Here is a 21,947-nt window from a genome sequence, read left to right as displayed (position 1 = left end):
TTGTATCACTGAAGAATTCTTCATTTATGTGATGTAAAGGGTATTTCCCCCTCGAAGAAGCTTATTTTCAAGTTGTTGATCTGTCTTTTATTCTTCTTTTTTAATTGGTTACATAACTCTACAACTCTATGGCCACCTTTTTTGTTGTAGTTCCTTTAGAAGTTAGGAAGGAGATTTTACTGTTGGAAAATAAAGAGGTAGGGGACGACCCATATCACTCATATTCTGAGGTGACGAGGGAGGATATGAAATGGGTACCATAGCCTGAAATATTTAGGAAGAAACAATTTCATTTTACGAATTCATTGGCCTTGCACCAACAAATAGCCACTGTGTTATGTTTGATATTCAAGGAATGTTTTTTTGAGATCTATAATATATTTTCCTCATTATAGGATTCCAAATGAAGGATTCATAATTTCAGGTATTGTTTGGATTGTGTGGACTCTCTCTTACCTCGTGTAGAAGGCTTCTTGGTAAGTGACTCCACCTCTAGGGATCTCACTAATCTTCTAGTTGATCATGGGAAAATCCCTACTATAATTTCCTCAGATCAAGATTAATGATGGTGGGCTTCAGAAGTTTTTCTGTCAAATTTTGGTCATGTGTCTTTCAAGGTGGATGGTTCTCATTGTTTTTCTATTGATATGCTTTCAAAAATATTTGTGGCATGTTGTGTTTGTTCTAGATTTTTTGTTGGAAATACTCTATTTCGATGCAAACAAAGCTTGTTTGGGTTGGCATCCCACATGCACTTGCAACTTAGTTTATATTGGTCTACTGGTTTAGTATGTTTTTTTCTCAAAATATGATGACGATGGTAATTGTGCTGGAGACATTATACAAAATTTTGATTGTTGAACTTTATGTGTTCTACTGCTTCCTTCTGTCATGATTTCTAGACATATATGTACACATCTTGGTGAATTTCTGAAGTGAAGCGTAGATGGGCATTGTATAGAGGTCATTATAGAATATTCTAGCCCAATATGGAGCAAGTTTTATATCTTTCATTGGTTGGTCTTCCTTGGTTTCATGGGGGTCTCTTTCATTTTGGTTTCCTAGAATGCACTTGATAATGTAGTGAGATCATACTTTGTCTTTGTAGTCAGGAATCTTGTAGAGATATGAGTTGTTGATGTGGTGACTGATATATTGAAGAACATATTTTGTTCTAATTATTGTAATGAAGGTGTTGAAGCAGTTTAGTTGATCTAGTCTTTTGGAGGGATTTGAGATACACTTTGATGAACTCATTGTAACCAATTTTTTTTATTATGAATACAAAGAGCTTCAATTCACAAAAAAAAAAAAACTAAACATGCATATTCATTTTTTTCATTATAGTTGACATTATTTTTCTATTTAGAGAATATTTTCTTTTTCTTTTGAGAGGGATACATGTCAACTCCACATTGCGCACAAGTGAACTTACTCATTCCCCTCATACTAGGATGTAGAATGTGCCTCTTTATGTAATTAAAATATATTTTGTTAATTTTTAATTAATTTATTTAAAATTTTAAAATTATAATATATTTAAAATTAAATATTTTAATATAAAAATTATGATTAGTTTTTAATATTTTAAAAATTGTAAAATAATTTTAAAATAAATGATTTGGATAGTGCATATTATATAAGGCACGTATTAATGTATAGCAAAATAATTTTAATAAATTAAAATATTTATCTAAAAACAAAATTAATATTTATAAAATTTTCAGTAGGAATAAATACTTAGGCTTCCTTCTATAAAGTGATTTTTCTACATTTAGATAAGTATATATAAAGTATCAAACAATTTACAAATTAAAACATTAACACATAGTTGATATCTATATCTATATCTATATCTATATCTATATATATATATATATATATATATATATATATATATATATATATATATATATTTCTAAGGAAAAACCATAATTTTATTAATGAAAAAAAAATTACATGTTGCAGATGTTTGAAACCATTCCATCATCTAGTCAAAGGTCAATGATCATAAGTTCATACAAAATAATCAACTAAATAGATGAAGAGAAAAGGTTGAACTTTTCTCCATTTCTTTTTTTCAACCTTTCGCCATTCTCCTTGAGATGGCGTGGATGAGACAATGGCTAGTTGATTTCCTTCTTCTATTCTTGGAATTTCCTTATCTGAATCAGAATTGTCATATGCATGATGACGTTTGAATCTGCTAGAATCCTTTACCTCTGGTATCCTTGCTAACTATGCTGCAGTGACCTGTAAATCAGTTGGTTCTTGTGTTGCTTCCCCCTTTCCTTCTTTTTCTTGTGAATTCTGATTTTCCACATTGGGAATGGGTGCTTTTTCTGCTTCATCCTCTTCTTCATCTGGCTCATTTGGGGGAAATTTCCATCCTTTGGGCTGCTTTCTCGGTTTCTTCTTCCTTCTTGATTCTTTCTTGGCTTCAAGGCATGTGTTTTGTAGATGTCATGTTTGTCAACATATTTGACATCTAAAAGATGTGTTCTCAAAATATAAGAACTGAGTCCAACTCTTCTTGTTTTGTATCAATTGTATGCGATCCGGTAGGCCTTTACTAAGGTCCACTTCTATGCATATCCGTGCGTAAGTATAGATTCATTCCTCCATTCTTTATGTGTTTGTTTTTATGTATTGTCCTTAAATAATCCCAATTCCTTCTAGCACTTGGTTATGCGAGAAATCTAGGGGAAGGCTATGAAGCCAAACCCAAACCGACATTCTGGATACAATCATGGTGTTTGCATCAAAATTTGGGAACCATGGAGTAATGTAAAGCCTCATTGATCCCCAAAACCAAGGGCCTTCATGAAGTATAATTTCTCAATCCTCTAATGATGCAAAGTTTACAATGAAAAAACCTTTGGAGCAAAGGTGTATTTCACAGTTTGTTGTCTAGTTTGTGAATATCCAATGAAAGAGATCCATTTATTTTTGCCAAAATCTGTTGAATCTGCACATGATGGCTTGTGCTTCATAAGTTTTACAAAGATTGTTTGTTTTTGGAATGTCTATGTTCAGTTCTGGGACATGATTCATTTGCTCCACTATGTAGGGACTGGGCATATTGTGTGTTTGTTCTGTGTGTGTTGTATCTGTTGATTTTCCCCGTAGGATGTTTTTGTAAGATAGTCCACCATTTATGTGTTCCTAGTTTGGTTCTGCTCCTTTTGGTAAGCTAGAGCCAACAATACCTCCAGTTCACTTCGATTTACTAGATCTCGTTGCTCTGCCTCTCAATATTAGGTTTAGGATGATGTTGGATGTAGAAAGAATGTTGTATTCATGTAGATTTCGATTATCTTGCGTAGATTTTCCACCACAGATGATGTTTTGAAGGTGTGATGGATAGCCAAGATTTTGCATGATATTATGCTTCAATTCTGAAACCTTGTCTAAAGCCTGTACCCGTACTAATTAATATTTAACATCAGGAGTTTTGAGAAAAATTTAGAAGGGTTTATGATCATCTTGATCCATGGAAGCTTGAGTATCAAGATACGAATTAGCATCATATGAGATTGTTGATTCTTGTAGCGTAGACTGCATTACAGTCACAGTCGATGACTATAGATTCCTTGCTACTTTGTGTTCAATTGTATGTGAGGGTAGATCCAATGAAGGAGTTCAAAAGTCCCTGATATAGATCCAGATCTACCTTGACTAGAGTTAGATGCACACAAAACGTGTGGAAATCTCAGATCCGATATGGGGGGTCTAAGATTTTTAGCATACCATACCTCGTTGATGGGCGTCGTTGTAGACAGTGGTGTAATAATCTGCAAATCTACTCCAGATGAGCTCTATGAGCACAGATCTAATAGGAGACAACGAGTCTTTGAATAGGCTATTTTTCCTTCCCACAAGATCAGGGCGGATCTGTCCCCAGCGTCGAAGAGCTGTGCATCCCCAAGAATGTGATGAGAGCTTCCAACAGGTATGGCTTTAGATGTGGCAGAACACCCATAAAAAAAATTGAAAGAGGAGCCTTGTCGCAGTGCTTCTAGTTCTAATCTAGCCCTAGACAGTGGATCAATGAAAGGTAAGTTATCCCCATCTCATGCGCAGACAAATTGTGGTTCAGATCTGATGATCAGATGTATTCGGATGAATATCGCTTTGTGCCCTAACCCTTCCGGCATAGGGCAGTGGCTTCAGAATGGCCCTTCTAGTCCTTGTTCGAGATATGCCTCCCCATTATCGATGCTCTACTCGATCTCAGTGAGAATCCTAGCCGAGACACATGTCGTCGAATTCCCCTTCTTCCATCTAGTGCAAGATACCTCTTTGATCTCCTATGTTGTGAGGGACCGATGGAACAGATCGACCACCGTCGCAGGATTTTCCCTCTCGCATGCTTTGTTTACCCCCATCTCGCTCCTCTTGAATTCCGTTCTTGCTCAAAAAATTTGCCAACCTCCACCATTAAAATGTTTTAATGATCTCTCTCTCTCAACTAGTGAGATGACCCTTGAATGGAATGAGATACACCCCGCAACATTTCACACGTGAAATGTTCGCACAAAAAGTGAGTACATGGAGGGGGGAGGTTATAGTCGGTGAATGATGTAAAATTTGGGAGGGCAATTAGGTTCGAGGGAAAATAAATAGCACAAGGAGAGATAGCGGGTAGCTCAATGGAGGTTTACCAAGTTATGGTGGGGTTGAGATGTGGTAAGCTTAGAGATTCGTAACGGCTGAGGAGGGCCTCAAAGCAAGGGGGGGTGTGGGTGTCGTCATATCAACGAGACAATAGGAGGATGGCCCATGCATGTGATATGTGTATGTGGAGAGAAAACATGAAATCAAACTAGGAGAATGTGAGAGATATGATAGAGTCGACTATTGTTGAGGAGGTGGTAGGTGTGTTTTGACTTCCTCTTTCTAGGCCCAAATTTGGAAACCCTCATATAGGTCCTCTGAGAATTCGATTTGTTCAACTTCCATCTTTATATATATAAAATAAAAAATGGTATTAAATTATAATTAATATTTATAAATAGTTTCAATAATAATTATAAAATTTATCTTTTATATATAATAATTAAATTAAAAATAATGTAATTCTTTTAATATATAATAATTAAGTTAACAGTAATATAATTTTTAAAAATTTAATAATAATACTAACATAATTTTTTTAATATAATAATTAAATTATAATAATAACAATTTGTATGATGTTGGAAAATATATAAATTATATAAATTGGTATATTATAAAATTGTATATTTATTTAACAATAAATAAATATTAAATTAATTTAAATTTATATGAGAAATTGAGTAAATATTATTAATAATAAAATAATTATTATTATTATAAGTTTAAAGTCATTATCAAATCATACATTGAAAAAAATGTTTGAAATAGTGTGCAATTATTTATTTTATCTCTTTTCCATAAAAGGAAAAGATTCTGAATCATTTGACCTATTTAAATTCGTATGTATAAAATTGTTTATATATCAAATTTTAACTTTAAAAATAGAAATTTTAAAAAAGCTATGATAGCTTAAACAAATCTGGGAAATGTAAATTTTCTACGAAGGAATTTCACTAAGTTACAAAGTCATATTCAATGGTAGACAATACTCTTTTTAGAAGCGCAAACTTGTTGGAATATTTATCGAGCGCCCTTCCAAACGTGTAGAGACTTTGAAGTCCACAGTTTGAAACTATGGAAATTATAGATTATAGGGCTTCATGCATTGAAACGAATCAAACCAAAACTATTTCAAATGTCACAGTGATCTGTCAAGGTGGAATCACACCAAAATGAAAGGTTATTGTATTTTTCAATTGATAAATTTATACAAAAATATTTTTATATACATCTATCAACTTGTATTTGTGTATTGTGTGGCGCATGCATTCCGTCAACTCTACACATTAATTTATGAATAAAGGAGGAAGGCCATAAAATTCTCAAAAGGATTAAAAACTACCTACATACATCCATGATACCATTTTAATTCGATAAGGATTGTGTACTCCCCAAAGTTTACAAAGTTTAAATTTCGAAAAACCCCACTGGTGCCCACGAATTAAAATGAAAGATAATAATCTGGGTAGGATTTTCAGCAAATACGATTAGGTTTATGTGCAACAAATATCTTCCATGAGAGTACAGGATCTCATGAAACAGATCTGACGACTTAAACTTCGCGACGCCAATGTCTTTGTCATCTTTGAGTTGAGGATGGCTTTCTGCCAAAGAGGTCGTCACTTCCTTCACTAATTTTGGAGGAAGCGCGTCAAGTTCCTGCAACACCTCTATGTCACAAACCAGTCATTCTGCGAGACTCTCGTTGAAATATTCGTGAACCACCACGCGCAGAAGGGTGACGTGCTACGAGTCGAGAGCCATGGTGTATGCGGGCACGATCCACCCAAACCTTCTGAGGTGGTCAGAAATCTCATACTCATCGTGCCTGTTACTGCCATTGAGCGAAAACGCCACCAGAGGGATGCCGACCTCTTTCGACAATATGTTGAACCACCTGGTGTCCTCTAGGCTTCTTCTGCCATGGTGCCCTCACGGCTCCTCCAGCACTCAGATTTAGGGTTTAATCAGGAAGAAATCAAAATAACGCGGAGGGAGCGGGCGGGTGGGCAAATTCAAATTTAAATCTATGGCGGGGAAATTTAAAATTCAAATCGTGTACTTAATACCCGGTCTGTTGGATCGAAAAAGATCACCAGTCAAGTACTTAATGAGATTATGTACTAGATACGGTGAAAAGACATGCTCGGGAGTCGGGTGGGTCTATTGCAGATTCCTCTGGGTCCCTCTGGCTTTCGCCTGCTCGGAAATATGGGCGATCAGAAAACGAATGCTCATGAAGCAACATGCATGCTCATAGTAGCCATAAGGTACTGGCAACCAATAAATCTTATCCATTAATGGCCCAATAAAATAAGATTTATTGGTTGCCATGCTTGCGCTGGACCGATCATGGAGGAATTCATCGAATTTGGTGGAAGTTCTGGAGTTCCAACTATTCTTACGTCCACTGTCATGCAGCATGTAGTTCCGATAATGATGTTCAAAATCCAAAATAAGTAATGTAATAGTTGGAATATTTTTTTATGATATAATTAAACCTTTATCAATCGCTGCAATCTATTTCGTAACCATAAATTTTGATTGAAATTTAAATAGTTTGGATCGATTTGAAAAATCACAATTTTCATATAAATTTTTTAATTTATTTCAAAATTTTATTAATAATTATTATGCAGAAATTTTATTTATGATATAATTTAAGTGATTTAATAATTAAGAATATGTATTTTTTAATATGTTATAGGTTTAAATCTAGAATGGACAGGATATAGTAGTCCGACTACTTTCTATGCGTAAAGGCAGAAGCCAACATATATTTTCTCAAAAAAAATTCAAATCGAGAATGATAGAGCTTGTATGCGTATGTAGTTATCTACCTTAGTAAGAACCCGAAATACATATTAGCATGGTGAGAATAGGAAATTCAAATTAGTTATTTTTTTTTTTTTTTTTTAACATTCAATAACATGACTCATCATTTTTTTTTATATTCTAGATGTTATTAATTAAAGAAATTAATTCATTATTTAATTTAGTTATCAATAATTATTTAGTGTATGGTAGGGATTTAATCTCCAAGAATATTTTAATTTATTCTTAATATTAATCAAGAATTAAATATTGAGATTTATTTTAAAAATAATTATGTTTTTTCTACCTTTTAATTAAATTGATTAATTAAAAAAATATCATATAAAAAGTTATGGTTTTTGATCATGTGGTATTCTTAAACTATAGTATTAGCCAATCATATTGGAACAAACCCTAATAAATTTATAACCAATATGTTTAAGTGAGGTGAATCTATATATATATATATAACTCATATATTGATTCTTTTTAAAATTATTTATAATAATAATAATAATAATAATAATAATAAAGTTATTATTTAGTTAATTTTAATGATTTTTTAAATCTTGAAAATGTAAGATGTACCATGAAATAAGTGTTTTGATGTTTATCATGAATTGATGCCTATTAGAATTTAATAACCATTTAATTTATATGGTTATGCTAGTTATAAAGAAATTATTTCATAATTATAAAGAAACTATAGGTTCAAGTCACTCATCTTTAAAAATAATTCACATCAAATGACAAATAAGATGTCAAAATTTCCTTTTTCTCAATATTAGTATTTAAAAAAAAAAAAATCCATAATTATAAACCAATTAATTCATAAATATAGTAAAGCCTATACCAACAATTTAATATTGTGAAAATCTTTGTGGATGAAAGTAACTTCATTAAATTTATTTTATCTATAAAATTTAAATTTCATCTAAAAGAAGCGATAGAAGTGGTCTCCAAACTCTCCCTTGAAGACCTTGCAAGTCAAATATACCAATAACTTATGACATAGCAAATGCCCAAGCATCCTTAGTAGTAGGGGCACTTACCATTTTAGCAAAAAATGTCTCTAGTAATTAATTTTGGGTAGATAGGAGAACAAACCATACTCTCTAACTCCTTAATTTATTAAAGAAATATAACTTCATACCAAATCTTAATCAAATTACTTATATTTACTATAGGTATATGACCATATATTCCTTTACCGAGCTAAAAAAATTAGCTCTAAAATATAATTAATTAACACAACTCCTAAACTGATCTTTGTTGGAGTGATGCACAGCGAAATTAAACAACAAATAACACAGCAGAATTAATCATGCACAATAAACACAGCTTTTAACGTGGTTCACCCAACCAATCTGGGCTACGTCCACACAACATAGGCATCGGCAATTTTATTATTCAAACTGGAGATTACATAATGAAATCCTCACAAAACTCTCACCCTCTCAGCAAACCATCCGAATGGTTTCCTGTTATATAGCATAGAGAATCTAACAGCCTCATTAACTCCCTCACATCAAATATAGGAGGCATTAACTCCCTCCCAACAACCTGGAGTTAATCTAGGAACTGAATTCCTATTGTTGTCATCAGCTGAGCTTTTTCCTATTTTGCTACAAACAGAAAATCTCAACAATATCCACCTTGACAACAATTCGCCTGATGCCCTGTTTTTATTATTTTATCTTTTCTGCAAGCCAAGAGAAGCCAAACACCAACGTAGCTTCTCTAACAAAACTGGTTTCGTGAACATGTCTGCACAGTTTTCCTTTGTATGCACCTTTTCAAGAGAGACTCCCCTTTCAGTGATAACCTGTCTTACAAAATGGTACTTAATTGGAATATGCTTTGATTTGCTATGATAGGCCGGATTCTTAGCCAAATGTATTTCACTTTGACTATCACAAAGTAACCTGATGTTGTCCTGTAACCTACCAAACTCACCAAGCAAACCTTTCAACCAAACCGCCTCTTTGCAAGCATGAGAAGCAGCAATGTATTCTGCTTCAGTAGTGGACAAAGCAACAATATTCTGTAGCTTTGACATCCAGCTGATAGCTCCACCTGCAAGAGTAAAGACGTACCCTGAAGTTGACCTTCTCTTATCCAAATCACCTGCAAAATCGGAATCAACATACCCGCTAACAAATTCACTACTCTTATTGTAAGAAATACAATAACTACTTGTGCCTCTCAAATACCGAAGCACCCATTTCACTGCTGACCAGTGTTCTTTACCTGGATTTGCCATGTACCTGCTGACAACCCCAACTGCATGTGAAATATCTGGTCGAGTACAAACCATCGCATACATTAAACACCCTACTACATTGGCATATGGAATTCGAGACATATAATCCTTTTCTTCATCTGTGTTAGGACATAAACTCGAAGAAAGCTTAAAATGGGAAGCTAAAGGGACTGACACAAGCTTCACATTATTCATACCAAACCTCAAAAGTATTTTCTCAACATACTTTTGTTGTGATAGCCACAACTTACCATTACTCATGTCTCTGAAAATCTCCATGCCCAAAATCTGTCTTGCTGCTCCTAGATCTTTCATATCAAACGTCCTTGCCATCTGAGTCTTCAACCTGTTGATTTATTCAATACTTTTGCTTGCTAAAAGCATATCATCAACATACAACACTAAGATAATGAACATGCCATTATTTAACTGCTTAAAGTAAACACAATGATCATATTCACTTCTTACATATTTCTGACTCAACATGAAAGAATCAAACTTCTTATACCACTGCCGAGGTGACTGCTTCAGGCCATATAATGACTTCTTGAGCCTGCAGACAAATTTCTCATTGCGATGCTGAACAAACCCTTCCGGTTGTTCCATATATATTTCCTCATCTAAGTCTCCATGTAGAAATGCAGTCTTAACATCTAATTGCTGCAACTCTAAATCAAACAAAGCCACTAATGCTAACACAATTCTAATTGAAACAATTTTAACCACTGGTGAAAAAATCTCATGAAAGTCTATGCCAGCTTTATGAGAAAACCCTTTTGCAACCAGCCTCGCTTTGTACCTGTCTTCCGTATCATTCACGCCCCGTTTCACCTTGAATACCCACTTGCATCCCACAGTTTTCCTGCCTTTAGGAAGTTCAACCAGATCCCACGTACCATTTTTACCTAAGGCCATCATTTCTTCCTTCATGGCTGCTTTCCATTTGTCACTATTTGAACCTTCTACAGCTTCCTGATAACACAAAGGTTCATCATCATTAGCGATCAAAGCAACTAAAGTAACATGATCATCATACCTTCTTGGAGGACGTTTGATCCTTGTAGACCTCCTTAAGAATGTTTCTGGTGCTTCCACAATTGGTTGCCTATCATCTGTAGGAACTTCTTCATGATCGCCATCCGAGACCTGTTCATGACCTCCATCTGAACCCTGTTCATAATCTGATTCTGAAACCTGTTCATGACTAGAATCTGAACTATGGTCGTTATGACTATCATTAGAAATGCTGTCAAACTGAATATGCTGGAAATCAGATACATCATCCTGTTTCAATCTACTATTTACATCTAACTATACAAGAGAGGATTCATCAAACTTTACATCTCTGTTGATGATGATTTTGCGGGTAGTAGGATCCCACAATCTATATCCCTTTGTTCCATCACCATACCCAACAAAGACATACTTTTTCGATTTCGGATCTAATTTAGTTCGCTGATGTTTAGGCACTAGAGCATATGCATCACAACCAAACACTCTAAGTTTAGAATAGTCACAAGGGTGTCCTTTCCATACCTCTTGCGGAATCTTGCAGCTTATTGCCGTTGATGGAGATCGGTTTATCACATAACAAGTTGTTGCCACTGCTTCCGTCCACAACTCCTTTTGCAACCCGACGTTACTCAGCATACACCTTGCTCTTTCTAGAAGAGTCCTGTTCATGCGTTCAACAACTCCATTTTGTTGAGGAGTATAAATCGTGGTCTTATGCCTCTCGATCCCTGCATCCTTGCAACAACTGTCAAACTCCTTGGAAGTAAACTCACCACCATTGTCAGTTCTTAAACACTTTATTGTTATATCAGTGTTGTTTTCTACCAATGCTCTAAACTGCTTGAAAACTGTAAAAACATCAGACTTATTTTTCAACATGTAGACCCATACTTTCCGAGAAAAGTCATCAATAAATGACACAAAATATGACAAGCCACCATATGATGTTGTAGGGGCTGGACCCCAAACATCTGAATGGATATAATCAAGTATGCCTTTACTAGTATGTTTGCCTGTTTTAAACTTTTGTTTACCAAACAGACAATGTTTACAGAAATCCAATTTTCCAGATCTTAGATTAGGAAGTAACTTTTGGTCAGCCAAAATTTTCAATCCTCTTTCACTCATATGCCCCAATCTTTGATACCATAAGTGAATGGAACTATTGTCATGTTCAGACACAGACACATGATCTGACCCAGTTCTACCTTCTAACTGAAATTCCTACTTTCTTAGCTTTCATAACTAGTAAGATGCCTTTGTAAATTTTCATTACTCCACCTTGAATTACAGTTTTATATCCATTTGAATCAAGTGCTCCTAATGAAATCAAATTTTTTCTTAAATCTGGTACATGCCTCACATCAGTTAATATTTTTGTTGTCCCATCAAACATTTGTAGTTGTACACTTCCTATTCCAACAATACTGCACGTGACATCATTACCCATGTACACGACTCCATCATCAATTGATCTCTATGTATACACATGTGGTTAGATGCCCCGAAATCTAACAACCAATGTTGATCATGTTTTGAAACATTAACAGACAATACCTCATCACTCATACCTGAACCAGATACTGAACCTATATCTGTGGTGTTGGCTTCCTTCTTTTCTGTCGAAGAGCCTTCTTTCGCTTCCAGCAATCCTTTTTCAGATGTCCAGCCTTGCCACAATGCCAACACTTCACCTTTGGCTTCTTTCCTTTGGACTTTGAGCGAGAGTCGCTATGCTTTCCCCCGAAGTGTCTCTCTCTTGAGCGACCTCTGGCCATCATTACCTCTGATGTAGAGGTGTCTGCATTCGACCTCTTCCTCGTCTCCTCAGCCAACAAGGCTCCAACAACATCGTCAAACTCAAGGATTTCTGATGTACTAAAGCTTATGGAAGTAACAAAGTGATCCCAGGATTCAGGCAAAGAACATAATAGAGTTATTGTCTTATCCTCTAAATCAAATTTCACATCTAGACTGTCTAATTGCACCAGTAAGGTATTAAAAACATTCAGGTGATCAGCAATTGAGGTACCTTCTTTCATCCGCAAACCGTAAAGCTGCCGTTTCAGGAGAATCCGATTTGTCAAAGATTTCGTCATATAGAGCTTCTCAAGCTTCGACCACAAGCCTGCGGCGGTTTTCTCTGACACAATGTTGAACAGAACATCGTCCGCCAGACATAACCGAATTGCGCTCAGAGCTCTATCGTCCATCTCATCTCATTCATCCTCCGTCATGGAAGGAGGCCTTTTGTTTTTCCCCAACAGTGCTTTCACCACACCTTGTTGAACCAGCAGATCGTGCATCTTTACCTTCCAGATCTCAAAATTATTCTTGCCATTAAATTTCTCAATTTCAAACTGGGCACTTTGAGTTTTCGCCATTTGTATTAAAAAATACAATAATCTCCAGAACCAACGTTTAAATACCAGCAATTAAAAAACAAATTGCCTATGCCTTTAAAAAAACATATCTGCCGATTGCACTTCACACAAAAAATTTCTGCCTATGCCTTTGTTTTTACACAACAACAAAAAAAATTTGCTGTGAATTACAATACAAAAGACCAAAGACCACCGCAAAAACAAACAATTCCCTGCTTCTGGCTCAAAAAATCTGCAATATGCATGCGCACTTAGATGCCTTTTAAAAAAAAAATTCCTTTTACTTGTGCAAATTCCGCCCCAAAAAAAAAACACATACATATAAACCTGCGCACTTATTTGTAAACCTGCTGTCTCACTGTTGTGTCACTACCTCCTCACAGCTTATCCCCAGACAATGCGAAATACAAATAATGCAATTCACATTTATTGAAGGTCTCAGCGTTTTAAAAGATGGTCTCAGCGTTTTAAAATTCAGGCTCCACCAGCGATAATACAAATGATGCAATTCACATTCAGCGTTTTAAAAAATGGTCTCAGCGTTTTAAAAAAATTCAGGCTCCAGCAATAATTAACAGCGCACCAGCAATTTAAAAAAAAAATTAGGCTCCACGCAATAATTAACATACCTTTACTCAACGCACCCACAGTAAACGCACCAGGTATATCAGCGCGCACGGAGGCTGTCTACGCCTTTCAGGCAGCACCGTTCAACGTAGGCCACAAAACAGGTACGCTCATATACGTTCATGTGGTGGCACGCTCATATACTCTGCCCATTATACAATATCCTCACTGCTCACTGCATCTCGCCAGCACCATATTCATCTTATGGAATCCAACAGCAAACCACTACACAGTCCGCCCTCCAGTATGCATACCAATTTCGGAAAAAAACGCTCCACGCATTCACACGCAGGCTCAGCGCTCCAAAAACACCTACGCTCTACCTCCAAACTGTGCAGCTCCTCCAACGCGCTCTGATACCAATTGTTGGAGTGATGCACAACTAAATTAAACAACAAATAACACAGCAGAATTAATCATGCACAGTAAACACAGCTTTTAACGTGGTTCACCCAACCAATCTGGGCTACGTCCACACAACATAGGCACCGAAAATTTTATTATTCAAACTGGAGATTACATAATGAAATCCTCACAAAACTCTCACCCTCTCAGCAAACCATTCGAATGGTTGCCTGTTATATAGCATAGAGAATCTAACAGCCTCATTAACTCCCTCACATCAAATATAGGAGGCATTAACTCCCTCCCAACAACCTGGAGTTAATCTAGGAACTGAATTCCTATTGTTGTCATCAGCTGAGATTTTTCCTATTTTGCTACAAACATAAAATCTCAACAATCTTGCATAGTACTTAATACAAATTTAGTGTAACAAAAACTATATGTTTCTCAAAGGATTTCCTACACAATTGCATACCCATGAACTATGGAGATGCATAGTCCTCCATTTTGATCAAATCAATAATGGACTTGTGCATAGTATTTAATACAAGTTTAGTGTAACAAAAACTACATGTTCCCCAAAAGGATTTCGTGCACAATTGCATACCCATGAACTATGGAGATGCACAGCCCTCCATTTTGATCAAATCAACCGTGGACTTGTCTCCTCCACGCTTGATTCTCCATTGCTGTGAATTTTTAATGCAAATGTTTCGCCATGATTTCTGATTTGTCCAGTGAAAGTCTTTTAAGCAATGTAGGCAAACCGAAATGGAATAATACACCAAATTCAATGGCGAAGACTTAATATTATATAGGGAGGCGGAAATAAACCTTAACTTAGCTATTAGATGAGGGTTGGTCTAGATTATAATATAATTAAGGTTTCAATTTTTGGGAATTGTTTTTGCTTTCAATCTTCTTTTAAGAGAAAATTCGAAATTTATTATTAAAGAATTGATAAAAAAAAATTAATCAAATTTGAAATTTTAATTACTAAATTGTTTGTTATTTAATTTATAAAGAAGTAATTATTAAGCTTATTACTGCAATTTTTTTTATGTTGCCTATATAATTTAATATTTTTGAAAATTAGAATAACAATTTCGTATTTAATATTTTTGAAAGTTGGAACAACAATTTAGTTTCATGTATACTCATCAATCTTATAAGAATGTTAGTTTAATGTGAGACCAGTGATTTACAACATTTTTTACAAGAGTATTGTTAATAAAGTGCATAAAAAACTGTGTTTCTTATTGTAGTTTTTATTGTAATATACAATAGTATATTTGATGGAATGTAAAAAATTTGAAAAATTTAAAAAACAATTAAATTAATAATTTAATTTCCATATACATCATAGATTTATTTAATCAAACTAATTCAGCAAATATATATTTATTGTAAATTATATATAAATTTATTAAAAATTAAATACTATCTACACCAAATTAGTCTTTAATCGTGAACCAATTCAATTTACTTATTATATTTTATTTTAATTTAACTATATTTAAATAGCGAGAAGAACTAGCTGGAAAATTTATAATTTGCTGAACAAAATGTTCAAATGTTTATAATTTGTTTGACCCACGTGAATGTTCTAAACTACATAATGATTCAAGGTCCATATTAATATCCTAAATGGTGCTATATTTATTTAACACAATTGACGAGTGGTATTTGTTTGAAGTTGGGCAAAATGTTCAAGGGTTTATAATTTGTTTAACATGTGAATGTTAATAACTATTGAATTTAGTGGGAGTGGGATTGTCACTTTGGTGAATTAGTAATTAACATGCATAGAATTGTTCACGACATAAATATAAAGGATACGGAACGAAAGTATTTTTTCATGATTTTTCAAATTATATGTCTAAATTTAATCCATTATTTTTTTAATAGAAGTTATTAAATTTTATCAGTGTTTATTAAACCAAAAAATTCTCATATTTTTGAAAATAAATAAATTAATGCAGTGTAATGCAAATCCTTTTAAAAGATTAAACATAATTTCCAAAAATAAACAACACAAAGTGAAACTCCCAAGGTGGTAAACTAATACAAGGCCATGCTACAAATAATGTAATTTAACATTGTCTTAATCTCCATCATTTTTTAAAATACGATAATTGTATAACGTGCAAGATTATACATCAAAAACTTAAAGAAAGATGCCACGAAATAATCGAGACTGCAGCACCTCTTAATTAAATGAATCTTACTCGTCAATTATTAAAAACCTCTCTTAATTAAATGAATTCTGTTGGTCAATTATTGAAAACCTCACTTAATTAAATGAATTTTACTCGTAATTATTAAAGACGATAAACAGAAATTTCAACGTCAACTCCGAAGGAATACTATTCGGGCGTGTTAACTCTGCCATGACACGTGAATTTTACCGTCACGTTCAATAAAATAAAACAGGAAAGATGCATTGCACTCAGCTCGCTTCCGCTTGAAGTTGCCGTTGGCGGCAGCTGTGTCAATTACCAATGCAGTGTGCACAGCCAGAGAGATGGCGGTAGAAAGGAGATGAGGGCATCTTTGCGACCAATATTTACAGGAGGTGAGGACTATATATATAATGTAGTTGGATGGGTATATGCCACGGCAAGGGTTAACCAATTTGTTATAGGGCATTAAATGTTCGGTAATGCATGTTCTATACATAAATTGATAGCTAGTTTCTGCACAATCAAAGTTTTCCAGGGTGCTGAATCCAAATATGCAGTTAAAAAACCATTTTAACTGCAACAAATCAAGATTTAACCTCAATTTCTTCGGCCGGATCCGTCACCGGAATCTCCTAAAAGTCGCATTATAGACAACTCCAATTAAAAATAAGAGCAGTGTGTTAAAAATAAAAGCGGTGTGTTATTTTATTATAGAGCATGCATGTACCTGGGAATTTAATACCCTATGACAAACTGGGGCAAGTGCTATTTCATGGACTATAGCATTATAAATGCACTCTTAAGAGACCTTAAGTACAGTGTCGGGAAGCGCGTTCTGACATCGGCTTTGGCGGTCAGCAGTGTGCATCATTTCTCCGGCGAACGAATTCCGATTCCGTATGTATTTGCATTCGCATTCATCCACCCGCATACCATCCATACATCACTCATTTTGAATTTGGAAACCCACCGTCCCATGTTATACCATCGCCCGCATACCATCCATACATCACTCATTTTGAATTTGGAAACCCGCCTAAATACTGACTCGCGCCTTTCTCTCCTATTTACTGCCCTCCACTTCCTCCCAGGTGGGGCGGAGTCTCCATGAGACCCGCCGAGCAAACACTTTGGAGGATTCTTAGGGAGGTAAACTCTTTATTATTATCTTCATCAGTTTCTTGAATATTTGTTACAGTGGAGGCTTAATTTCCGTATATGTTGTAGCTCATAGATTTCTATATAGTCTGTATATTTATATCATATATTTTTGTGGAACGAAGAGTGATGACCGTAGAACCTGTGCAGATTGTAGTAGAATATGAAAAGATGTTTGGATGAAGCTATTCGCTTCATGATAGGCAGATCGGTGCACAGACACAAATTTCTGTCTGTGTAGTGTAGTGTTTTATGGTGGGCAACTCTGGCACTTTGGCAATGGTTTTATATTGTACCATTACTTACCAGTTTCAACATTATCGTGTCTCAAACGTGAGAGTATATTGTAGACAGTTACTACAGTAAATCTGCTCAAGTTATTTGATCTCGAATACTGAAATGGTTTTTGACATCATAAAACAAGCAAATTGTTTCGCTTAGTAATATCGTTTACTTCTGGCGGGAGTGGAAGAAGAGGAGCATACGGTTTAGCGTACTTGTAGTTTGTTGTGTTATTGTAGGATGTTGGGCTGGGGATTTCTTGGCCAATATGGATATCGTTTGGATGACAGGCGATGCAATTGATTATTTTGTTTCGCTGTGTAAAGCTTCGAGGGTCTCTTCTCTCCCATTTAATAGCTAATAGGAGAAGGGCTGTTGCAAATTTCCATTTTTTTTTTAATGGAAGTAAAATACAGAGGTTAAATTTGATGGAGAATAGGATGGGAAATTTGAAATGATACCTTAAATTTGTGAATAGTTATAATGTCATGTGTAATACACATATGAACATAAAAGCGTTTTAGGCTTGGCTTATTGTATTTGGAGTTTGGATTTGGAGGGTGGGTCATTGCAAGGAGTTGAATTTTTAAATAATTAAAAAACAATAATAAATTAATTCTCATTTTAATTTTAATGCATAAAGTATTTTATTACCTTTTACTAATGAAATATATTGTAATAATAAATTATATACCATTAAAGTGATCATTATAAAATAAATATTTATTAATATTATTATATAATATAACAATAATATAGCTATTCTTTAATAACTTTTTGTAAAGAAAAATGCTAATAAACATTTTACTTTGAATAAATCATACGGTTTAAGTATTTATTTATCGTAAGGTATATGACGCTTTTTTATAGTTTTTCTAATTTAATTTAAAAAGTATTTTAATTCTCACTTCATTTTTCTGTTTTTTTTTACATGTGGAAGAGGCAAATTAAAGATATTTATTTTTATACATGTCAAAAAAGGGTGTTATATTGTAATTAATTTATGGTTTTTTTTTTAAATCTATAAAGTTTGATACAACTTTTCAAAATTATAATATTAAATTAAATATTCTGAAAATTAAAACTCAATTCTTTATTTTTAAAAATTTAAATTCACTTGTTTCAATTTATAAATGCATAAGATGTAATTAATTTCGTGAAGTTTTAAATATAATTGTTAGAATAAAAATTATTATTTATAAAAAATAAAGTTAAAAATATATATATAATATCACTAAGTTCTATAGACGGCCACCAATTTAACACCAACAATAGTACTTCCATCAAATCAATTAATAAATATTTATATTTTTTATAATTTTAAAATTAATATTTTTTTTTAAATTCATGATTATTTTTAATATATAACAAGCTCTACTCCACCTATATTAAAATATATATCTCATGAGATCCATGGCATATTCCTCATACTTTATTATTGTTGTGAACCCTACTTCATTCTTGTTCTCAAGCACTGATCATCGATCACGTCAGACTAGTTAGTAGTTTTTAATGTGTGGTAAATAAATATTTTTTAATTAGTTTTTAATATATTTGATAAATAGATATATTTTTTTTTTAAATTTCAATTTACGGTAACGAATCATAATAACATTATTATATAAAACACACATATATATTTAATATTACATTACATATAAATGGTGCTAATTGACATAATCAAAATAATGTGCGTAAAATATTTTTAAAAAAATTATTTAATAAATAAATATATACTAACTATTAATTAGTTTTAAAAATACTTATTATTTATAAATTTAAATTTACCGATAAATTTGATAAATTGATATTTTATTATTCATATAAATATTTTATTTTTATAAAAAAATAGCAAATTAGTTTATTCTATATATAATGACTAATTTAAAAAACACTAGTTTTATAAATCATAAACTATTATTACATAAACATATGAATAAGTTTAAACATATTACATTTTAATTATTTTATGAAAAGAATATATATATTTTTTTCTGATTTATAAGAAAATTAAAAAATAACCCAAATTCAAATGCTTTCCAAAAAAAATCAATCATATGATATTTTAATGAAAGTTTTATTTGTTTTAAATATACTAATCAACATAATATAACAAAGTTATTCATATATGTAAAACTATATATGAAAAATATTAACTCATTATTAATTTAAGATTAATATTTGACTTTCTATAAATTGTAAAAAATAAGTAAAATATAAATATATTGATAAATTTGAAAATATCACATCTTAATTATTTTATAAAAATGATAAGTTAAAAGAAAAAAACAACCATAATTTAAATATTTTTAATGAAATCAAAGCTTCAAATTCCATTTGGCTTAGATATACTTAATTATCAATATGATGCAACAAGTTACTTGTATAATTAGAACTATGTATATTTACTATTTAATATGGTAAATTGCAAAGAATAAATAATAATGTTATTAATCTAAGTTAAATATTCCACCTTTGTAAATTGCAAGAATAAGTAAGATATTGAAATCCAAACAAATTAGACCTTTAGCATGGAACTCTTCAAGAAATAGACATGTTTTTTGGAGTGTGTTCTATGTCCTATATTGACATTATCTAATTCCTCATTCTTACTAGGGTTTTTCAAATAACATTGTCTATATTGATGAGAGTGTGTTTCATGATAATGCATATGTTTATATCATTTCAATAACTATTTCGATAAATTAATGATAATCACTTGGGGTCACGACTGGAATGGGTCACGCCAATCCCTAACATGGTTGTATTTTTACCTATAGGGTTTCAAACCAGCAACCTTTTCACCTTGAAGTGCCTTAACAGAACACCCAGTTACTGTCTACTTTACGCCCATAAGAATGTAGATGACCATTTTAATTGATTGAATGTTCTATGTTCTTTTAATATAGAAACTCTATATTATAGTATCCTATAATTATTCTCAAGGGGATTAGTCTGCTATCAATTACATTTCGCATAAGAGGTAGGTATTAAGCAAATTTGTTACCTTTTCTCAGATTGAAGTATTGAACATATGCTTTCTTTGAAAAATGTTACTATGTCATAAACCCTACGTTGCAATTGATTCATGAAAGTGTAGTTGGAGTATACCTTTGAATAAAGCCTACTTATAGTGAAAAAATGGTGTAATATCTCTTAAGAATCATGATGATATATTTGGAAACAGAAGGAGAAGTTACCATAAGATTATCAGAGCCCAAAATATGAAGTTGTTGAATTGAAGAAGCCTAGCTGTTAGGTACCTATACTACTAGTGTAGCCCCTTACTGTTATTAGTACAACCCCCTTATTATATTGTTGTTGAATTGAAGAAGCCCTGCTGTTAGGTACCTATACTACTAGTGTAACCCCTTATTGTTGCCCATGTAGTCCCCATATTGTTATTATTGTGCCCCATAGAAGTCCACTATTGTTATTATTGTGCCATTCCATTATTGTTGTTATGTCGGCTTTGATTCTATTATCACCCCTTAGACTCTTATATATAGAAAGGAGGTCTTGTCATTTGTATCATTGAAGAATTGTTCATTTGTGTAATGTAAAGGAGGTTTCCCCCTCGAAGAGGCTTATTTATAAGGCGTCGATCTATCTTTTCTATCTTTTTGTGAGCTAGTTTCATAACATTTGGTATCAGAGCTTTGGATTCTAGGGTTTTGCTACTCCAAACACGTCATCGTGACATTTTCGCTATAAATTTTTTTCTGTGACGTTTCAGAAGCTAAAAATAAAACCCAGTTGAGAAGAAATCTCGTTAAACCTCGGATCCGAATTTCATATCTTGTCTCGCTATATTTTTGGAGATATGATCTGAGGAAGTTAGGGATTTTTCAAGCTCCAGAATTTCATCTAAAATAGGTCATCGTAGAATTGCGCTATAAATCTTTCGCACAAAGTTTCAGAAAAAAAAAAAAAAAAAAAAAAAAAAAAAAAAAAAAAAAAAAAAAAAAAAAAAAAAACCCGACAGCTACGAAATCGATCAATTTCAGAGCATCTCATCAAGTGGAAGAACTTACCCGTTGAATATTCCACATGGGGGGACAAGAGTTTTATATAGAAGTATCAAGAATTACTCGAGCATTGAGGACAACACTTTTTGAAGGAGAGGGGCACGTTACGTCCCTATACTACTCATGTAACCCCTTATTGTTATTAGTACAACCCACTTATTATATTTTTGTGCCTATGTAGTCCCCATATTGTTATTATTGTGCCCTTACATTATTATTGTTATGTCGA

This window comes from Pinus tabuliformis, chromosome 5_1 (assembly GCF_031772625.1).
Source record: "Pinus tabuliformis cultivar Carrire ecotype Pingquan chromosome 5_1, CPIR1, whole genome shotgun sequence".
Taxonomy (NCBI): Eukaryota; Viridiplantae; Streptophyta; class Pinopsida; order Pinales; family Pinaceae; genus Pinus; species Pinus tabuliformis.
This window is presented reverse-complemented; position numbering follows the sequence as displayed.